Consider the following 7,509-nt stretch of genomic DNA (forward strand, 5'->3'; position numbering starts at 1 on the left):
ATAGAAGCGCAAACCCTACTGTGAACTGCGCATACGAGGGATCTAGGTTGAGTGCTCCTTAAGAGAATCTAATGCCTGATGATCTGAGATGGAGCTGAGGCAGTGATGCTAGTGCTGGGGAGCGGCTGCAAATACAGATTACCATTAGCAGAGAGGTTTGACTGCAGAGAGACCATAATAAATCAATTGCTTGCAGACTCATATCAAAACCTTATCAGTGTGTGGCAAGTAAAAACAAGATCACACTGATTCTGCATTATGGTGAGTTGTATAATTAATTCATTATATATTACAACGTAATACTAATAGAAATAAAGTGCACAATAAATGTAATGAGCATGAATCATCCCGAAACCATTCCCACCCCACGCTGTCCATGGGAAAAATTGTCTTCCACGAAACCAGTCCCTGGTGCCACAAAGGCTGGGGACTGCTGCTTTAGAGTTTAGAATCCATATTCTAAAACTGTCTGGAATAAAAGAAAATATATGTAAGGTAACATTATGTACTAGTAATAATCACTTTTAAGTATTATCAAACTCAACATCAACAGAGACTACATATACCAAAGAGTAGCTTTAACAAAGAATGTGAAAGATGCGAATGGATAATATCACAATACTGTTTTGAGAGGTATAGAAGCTAAAAAGATTTAATAGAGATACACATTTATTTGATTATGAACTGTAAGACTGGATATTGGAAAGATGACGATTTCCCCTAAATGTGTGGGTTTATTCTAATTCAAAACAGAATTTTGATGGGCAAATTTTGGATACAATAATGATCCAAAGAGCACTATTTGTAATAGCCATCACACTATAAACAATCCAAATGTCCATAAATAAGTAAATAAATAAATAGTATGTTCATTGAATGGAATAATATATAGCAATGAGAATGAATGAACTCTAACTATACAATGATGGAGATGAATCAAATATAATGAATCAAATATAATAATGAGCAAAATAAGGCAGACACTAAAGAGTATGTACTTTATGATTCCCTTTATATAAAGTTCTGAAACAGATAAAAGTAATGTAAGATTCACAGAAGTTTTGGAAGGGAGTCTTTAGTTCTGGTGATGTTTCATTTCTTGATTTTTTGGCTGCTGGTTACATATTGTGTCCATTGTGTAAAAATACGTTGAAATTACATTTGTAATTTGTGTACTTTTTATATGAATGTTTGACTTTGATAAAACTTTAAAAATACCAATAGTTTTAAGAAATTCGACATACTGATATAACCATTTGCTTGTAATTGCAGACAATAAAAAAGTAGCTTCTAGTTTGTTCAGAAAGGAAAGTAATAATGAAAAACTGTATAAAATGTATAAAAAATCAGAAATGAGTGGAATATTCTGGCAACAGCTAAGGATCAATGGACAGAATACAACATTTGGTTGAGATGAAAAATAATTCAGTAGGGGAAAGGAATGATCAATAAATCATGTTGCATTTTCAAACCTCCCTATGCAACTGGGTACAACCATGTGATCAAATTTTAGCTAATGGGATATAAGTGAAATTGAAAAATACCACTTCTAAGTCTTGCTGCTCAAAGGATGGGCTTCTGGTCCTTCTCTCCTGTCCTTCTAATTTAGAGAAGGTGAGATTTAAACAATTGCCTGAGACTCAGTTGTTTAAATGAGAGCCACTTGTCAAGAATAGCAGAATCACCTTCCTAGGCTTGGCCTGTTAACTGGACAAGAAGTAAACTTCTAGCTTGTTAAGCAAATAAGCAAACAAACAAAAAAACAAATAAAGCTGCAAGTGTTGGCTGTTCCTTTAGGAATATGTCAGTTATCTATGGCTGTATAACCAATTACACCTAAATGTAATAGTTGAAATCTACAGACATATATCATAATTTCTTTCAACAAGGAATCTGGGGAGCAACTTAACTGGGTACATTTCACTCAATCAAGATCCCTTATGAGGTTGCAGTTGAGCTGTCGGTTGGAGCTGCAGTTATGATGCAGACTCAGCTGGGCCTGAAGGACCTGCTTCTAAGCTCAGTCACTTGGTGGCTGGCAGGCTTCACCTCATCACAGGCTGTTGGCTAGACAGTCTGAGCTCCTCTTGTTCCATTGGTTTGAGCTCCTCACCACCTCGCGTGGTTCTCCCATAGGGCTGCTTGCAATAGGCTGCTTCCTCCCCGTCAGTGTAAGTGAGCCAAGAGAAAGGGAGAGCGAGAGCTCAAGACAGGACCTGCAGTTATTTATAATCTAATATTCAGCTACTGAGTCCAGCCCACACTCAAGGGGAGGAGATGACACAAAGGTATAAAAGACAAGAGGCAGAGATATTCAATGCCATCTACCACAGGAAGAAAAATCCGGTTAGATCCTCACTTAGCACCACACCAAAATAATTTGCAGATGAATACAAAATTGAAATACAAGAAGTCAAGTCCTTCTGAAAAATAGAACCAAGTCTATGTGAATGTTTCTCTAGTATCAGGATGGGAAGAACGGCTAAGCTTAAAACCATGGTAGCTCCTGTCACAGGCTGGGTTTTCTAGGAAGCAGACACTGAAATGTGTTAGAACATGAAAGCCTTACTGGTAGGCAACACTGTGAAAGGTAGAGAGGAGGAAGCAGGATTGGGCAGGGAATGTGGATCTGAAAGAAGTCGGTTAGCCCCAAGGGGAGCTCTGGAGCCAAGATTTCCCATTAGATCAGTCCCAGTTTGGGTAGACCAGCTAGGCCCTTGAACAAGTTTCTTGTTCTATATGTGGTTAGGGCTGCCTTGAGAACAAGAGCAATCATGGCATGAAAGCTCAGGACGATCAAGAAGGAACTTACAGCTGGAGGTTGTCCACCAGCTGTACCATTTAACTGGGCAACAAGTCCATTTTTGAAGATCTGAGCTGAGCGTCTAGGTCTCTGCCACACTCTACCCCTTGCGGCATTTAGACACGGTGCCTCAAACACTTGTGCAAGAGCAGCTCCTCAGGGCTGGAATGGGCTTCTTTTCCTGAGCAGAAACTGCCCTCAGGCTCCTGCTCTAGGCAAAAAATACCCATTAGAGGGATCATGCACTGGGCAGAAATGGCCAAGCTTCGGTGCCTCTTTACTGGCTGAAGATCATCCTGAAAATAGTGGGCCCTCAGCTCAAAAGCTGAAGCAAAACCTAAAAGGACTAACAGCTAGAGGCTGAAGCTAAGCACACGCCTGGTCACTGGGCAGGGAGTCCTCTCTAGGAGGGCAGTCTGAGCAACACACAATCACAAACGAATATAACAAAACAATTTTTTTTACTTCACAAAAACATAATCCTCAACGTGCCAATATATAAAACATAATAGGAAAAAAACCCATGACATGTTAATATCATAATTTCATAAAAGGCTAACGCCCTATCAGAACATCAGTCTTTAGTAAAGGCCATAGTCTATGTACTGTATATGATAAATTTAACATATTGTTAAACACTTAAGACATAAGTGAATACTTAGAACAAAGCACTCAAACCCAAATAAGTATAATTAACTAATAGATATGAAAAAAATATTCAACTGGCCTCACAAGTAGTCAAATGAATGCAATAAAATTTTATTAAAGCAATAAAAAAGTTTTGGCAGCCTATCGAATTTCCAATTTTTTTAGCAAATGTTTTAGTTTTGGCAAATGAGATTTAAGTTAGACATTTGCACATGCCTGGCAGGAGTGTCAATTCATATTTCTGTAAATCAATTTGGCATCAGGTTTTAGGAGTTGTAAAAACAAATCCTTTTACTCAGTAATTCTACTTCAAGAGTTTATCATCTTTGCTGTGTCTCAGAGGCAAGCAACTGCTTCAAGACAAAGCTGAACATCTCTTTCCCAACCATGGGCTGCCAGAAACTCACTGAAGTGGACAACAAAGGCAAACTTTGGGGCTTCCCTGGTGGCGCAGTGGTTGAGAGTCCTCCTGCCGACGCAGGGCACACGGGTTCGTGCCCCGGTCCGGGAAGATCCCTCATGCCGCGGAGCCACTGGGCCCGCGAGCCATGGCCGCTGAGCCTGCGCGTCTGGAGCCTGTGCTCCGCAACGGGGGAGGCCACGACAGTAAGAGGCCGAAGTACCGCAAAAAAAATAAAAATAAAAATAAAGTAGCAAACAAAGGCAAACTTTGAACCTTCTATGAGAAGCGTTTAGCCACAGAAGCTGCTTTAGATGCTCTGGGTGAAGAAGGGAAGGGCTATGTGGCTGGAATCAGTGGTGGGGATGACGAACCAGGTTTCCCCACAAAGCAGGGTGGACTAGGAGGACTAGAGAAAGAAAGCACAAATCTGTTCAGGAGATGCACTGTGGATGCCAATCTGAGTGTTCTCAACTCAGTTATTATTTTAACCAATAATAACCATTGGAAAAAGATATTCTTGCACTCACTGATACTACTGTGCATCATCGCCTGGGGCCCAAAAGAGCTAGCTGAACCCACAAACTTTCCAATCTCTCTAAAGAAGATGATGTCTGCCAGTATGCTGTGGAAAGCTCCTGAACAGAGAAGGTAAGAAACCTTGGTGCCCAAGACTCAGTGTTATATTATTCCCTGTGTCCTGAAACACCAAAGTCGGCTTGTTGCTCTGAAGAAACAGGGTACTAAGAAAAATTAGGAAAAGGCCACAGAACATGCTAACCATTGGCCCAGAGGATGAAGGACACCAAAGAAAAACTCCAGGAACAGACTGCCAAGAGATGGAGGCTTTCCTGTCTGACAGCTTCTACCTCTAAGTCTGAGTCCAGTCAAAAATAAGGTTTTCTAAGAGTAAGAAATAAATAAGGTCAGACTTTAAAAAAAAAAAAAAGTTTATCTTAAGGAAATAATCAGAAATGTGGAAAAAGATTTATACATTAAGATATTCATCTTAGCATTATTTGTTATATCAAAAGCCAGAAGCAACCCCAAGGGCTCAAACTTAGGAAAAGTGTTAGATAAACTACATAGTATCTGTAGGATAGTGTGTTGTGCAACCATTAAAATGAAAATGGGTGATGAACCTTTAACGTCAAAAGATAATGCTTATGATGGACGTGTTAAATGAAAATAAAAAGAATTGCATATATAGTATTACCCCAAGTATGTAAAAATCCATAAAAAGATGCGTAGAAGAAGATATGCCAAAACTATAAACATGGATTTGATTATCTTTGGTTGGGTGATTTTATTTTCTTCTTTTTACTTTCAATTTTTACAAAATAAACATTCTTGGAGTTGTCTCAAGAGACAATTGCTAGAAGCTTCCCTTGTCCTTAGAGGAAGGGCTGGGTCATGTGCTTCTCCCTGTGTGCCTCCTGCACTTTCTCAGTGCACACCCCTCTCTTAGCATTTCCTCGTGGTGCTCGTTTTCTGTGCATATATCTGCCATGCAGTCCTGACACTAACTATGTGGAGTTGGGTCAGATTTCACAGGTCGAGAGCACAGTGCTCTACAACATACCCCTCACTTCAGACACCAGTTGTAAGCTCTAGAGTTCTCAGGACACTCACACTTCTGACCAACCGGCTACAAATCTGGAGCTTCCCACTACCTCCCCAGGTTCTATAGTTTGCTAGAATGACTCAGAGAATTCAGGAAAGCATTATACTTAGGATTATAATTTTATCATAGAGCACACAAATTAGAACCAGCCAAATGAAGAGACACACAGGGTGAGGTCTGAGAGGATCCCCAACAAAAATGTTCCCTGTCCTCAGGATGTATGACCCTCCTGGCACATTGATAAGTATCACTAACCTGGAAGCTCACCAGAGCTTCAGATATACAGAGTTTTTATTGGGGTTTCATGACATAGGTTTGATTGATTGAATCATTGGCCATGTGATTAAACTCAATCTTGAGCCCCCATCCCCTTCTCAGAACTTGGACTTATAAATGCGTGGCTCAAAACCATAACCCTCTAATTATGCAGTATGGTCTCTCCAGCATGGAAGCCCCACCCTGAAATTATCTAGGGGCTCACCAGGAGTCACCTCATTGGCATAAATCCCAGTGTGGTCCAAGGGACCCACAATGAATAACAAAGACACTCCTTTCATTTTGGAAATTCCAAGGACTTAGAGGCTCCCTCCTAGGAAGTGGGGCAAAGATCAGCCGAATTCTTTCTTATACAACAGTAACTGTCTCATCCATTGGCTATGGCCTCCAACATGGAGGGACCATGCCTATGCCTGGGACTGGCACCCAGCAGATTTTTTTTTAGTAAATCTGGCATCTTAGGAAAGTTAGCCTAAGGCCCATTAGTAAATTAGAGAAGCCCTTTTCTGTCTGTGAGTCCCAAGTTGACACTTTCTCTGTTACCTTCCACCACAGTATCCTCAGAAGGTCATTTTCCCAGGAATTAGTAATGCACTGATATTTTGGTCCTTTTATAATTTAATCCATCATTGAGAACAGTAATATGACAGCAATGACCATAAAACAATTTTTTCTTTCACCTCTTTTTTCCCCCCTCCTGCATGATATCTATCTATAGAAACATGTTAGCTAGTCTTGAATTAACTAGGAAATTAATACAGAATGTATTAGCTTTGTACCAGGAGAGGCAACAAATAGAAGCACAGGATTGACAATTTCATGGCTGTGTTTATGAGTGTTTAAGACTGTCAATATTAAGTAAGTTATAGAAGTAAGGGCTGGTATTTCCATTTTTGTTCTTAATCTAAAGATGGCCTGGGGATGGGCTTTTAGAACATCAATATGGAGTTTGGTGAATTTAACAACTTAGTTGATTGTATTTATGTTTGCTCGTTTATTCCAAAAGCTATTTACTTCTGGTAGGTTATACAGTCAATGCTGAGTATTGAATGTTTAACTTAGTTCTCCAAGTCTTTCATAATTTCTATTTCACAATTTACTAGATTAAAACTAGGACTACTGTCTAGAGTTTTTTTGTTTTACTTCATAAGACTATGTACTCAAAATTAAGTCACTTAAAATTAAGTCAACTTTTTATTGAGACAAAATAATACATATACTAATTTTAAATGTTTTACACAAAGACAACAGCAGAAGTTTCTGGGCATCACAATTCACTAAGTTTTTCCTCTAAGCACATGGAGACGACTTGCTGGCGTCCTAGAACAGTGGCCCTGGGTGTTGCTTCACTTTCTTCAGGGCCCTGACTGGTCTGAACTCTTACTTTTTCTCTTCCTATCTGAGCAGACTTGATTCCAAGCTTGTGCAAGAAGACAGGACTTTTTGTAAATTAGGATGAACAGAGAGCCTTCTGTATTTATTGGATTTTTTATAGTCTCCTGTTCTTGCCTGAGGGTAGGGGTCTCCTGTGACTATATTCACAGTAATTCCTAGGTATCATCCAATACCTGGTCCATATTTAAATTTTCCTATTAAAATCAAGGGTTGATTTTACTTTATTTAAAACTGGGGGGGAATAACAGCATGTTTGTATGTAACAGGATGATGCAGCCAAGAAGGGAAAACTGATGATACAGGATTGAGAAGAGACATTTGCAGGGGTGATGCCCTTAACCAGGGCTGTGCACCTCACTCAGC

General features: G+C 39.7%; 1 pseudogene; it reads left to right on the plus strand.

Annotated features, from left to right (window-relative positions):
- The first annotated feature begins 2,556 nt into the window (after positions 1–2,556).
- Positions 2,557–4,748, plus strand: LOC131755720 (small ribosomal subunit protein eS6-like; annotated as a pseudogene).
- The last annotated feature ends 2,761 nt before the right edge of the window (positions 4,749–7,509 follow it).

The sequence above is a fragment of the Kogia breviceps genome, chromosome 4 (genome assembly GCF_026419965.1).
Source record: "Kogia breviceps isolate mKogBre1 chromosome 4, mKogBre1 haplotype 1, whole genome shotgun sequence".
Taxonomy (NCBI): domain Eukaryota; kingdom Metazoa; phylum Chordata; class Mammalia; order Artiodactyla; family Physeteridae; genus Kogia; species Kogia breviceps.